This window comes from Pantherophis guttatus, chromosome 3, assembly GCF_059756535.1.
Source record: "Pantherophis guttatus breed Tessera chromosome 3, ASM5975653v1, whole genome shotgun sequence".
Lineage (NCBI taxonomy): Eukaryota > Metazoa > Chordata > Lepidosauria > Squamata > Colubridae > Pantherophis > Pantherophis guttatus.
In genome coordinates, this window is record NC_142065.1 from 171613139 (window position 1) to 171614973 (window position 1835).

The window sequence follows — 1835 nt, forward strand, 5'->3', positions numbered from 1 at the left end:
CTTGCTAATTCTGAAAACATAACTCAATAATTCAAAAACTAAAGTAATATTATTATTCCGCGATGGGTACCCTATTGGAAAATCTAAAGGATCAGGTTGAGAAACAGGAATGCTAAAATTCAACACTGATCAGATTGCACACGCTCAATCAAAAACACTATTATTAAGATTAATTCAAGGAAATCAAGTTTTTAGGTATTCGATAGACTAATTTATCCTAAATTATGACAATAGAACTGTCCTTGGATCCCCTCTCTTGCTAATATAAGTAAGGAAATAGTTGCAAATGGAGTTTTACTGTGAATTAGCAGACATATATAAACCCAGTAAAGTTTTGGAAATAGTCCTGGACTATAGCCATTACATGGCATTGAAATTCTGGTACTATTATCCTCAAAAATCTCTATCAATCAATTGTCCTGGCTTCTAGCTTCAGGAAATCTGGTTTCTAGTTTTATAATAAAACTTGAACATGACAGCCTAATTGGTGCTTTAGAGGCTATAATATGATTTAATGGGGTGGGACAATAATTTTTAAAAAGTATTATTCAGAAGGATGATTGCCTTCTAAAAGCTGTAATAAAATGTATCAGCGATTTCTATCAATATTTGTTAGTAGTTTGTAATATGCCTGTGGGATAATTGGAAAAATGGGATAAATGTTTTTGTTTTTAGCTCATTGCTTTTGTGCTATTTTGATCAATATTTTACATAGCTGGGTACCTTATTAAAGAGATTATAGAACCCATGTCAAATTATTTTCACAAAGGAAAATTCTATAACCATAATTTATGTTCTTTTTCAAAAGATTTTAAGATGGAAATTTTTCATTTTGTTACAAATTTCCTTAACTAGCAGGGCATTCCTAAATGCCCTGCTAATTTTATTTAGTCAGCTACTAGATAGGAAGCATTCTGCTGATTTTATCTATGGCAGTACAGTGTTATGTATTCCAGAGTTACTTGGAATTAAAATATTTTCCTGAAGATTTGTTTATACAAAGCAACTGTACATGACTGTGTTAAAATGAACATCAGTTCCTACAACAGAGGTAGAGAATTGCACAGCTAGTCTTCAATTTATAACACAATTGGGCTGGAACTTCCATTGCTAAGCAAGATGGTCATTACGCATGTTACATTCCTTTTTGCCATGGTCATTAAGCAAATCACTGACATTGTTAAATGAATAACATAGTTGTTAAGCAAATCCAGATTCCATATTGACTTTGCATATTAGAAGCCCCCTGGAAGGTTGCAGGTGACAACCACATGACCCTGGGATGCTGCAACCATCATAAATACATGCCAGTTGCCAACTGCCTGAATTTTGATCATATGGCCAGTCATAAGTGCAAGGACCAATTGTAAGTAATTTTTTTCAGCACTGTCGTAACTTTGAACAGTTGCTAAATGAATGGTTGTAATTCAAGGACTACCTATAGTCAATATCCATAGTCAGCATAATCAGAGATGTTTTGAATAATCAGAGATGTTTTGAAGGGTAGTTAAGCAACATCTGAAGGACCACCACTGCCTATGTTTCATTATGGAATAGTGGACAAAACATCACAAGTTCTGTGATATTATTGAATGCATATATGCATTCAGCTAGTCCTGAAACATATTTTTCTTACAGGGTAAAAGAATTGTGATAATTATGAATATAGATAATTCTCCACTTATCTGTTTTGAACATTTCAATTACTATTTCCAGATATAATTTTCCTTTGTGAGGAAGATGGGCTGTTCTTAAATTAGATAAATGGATGGATGGATGGATGGATGGATGGATGGATGGATGGATGGAAGGATAGATAGATAGACAGACAGACA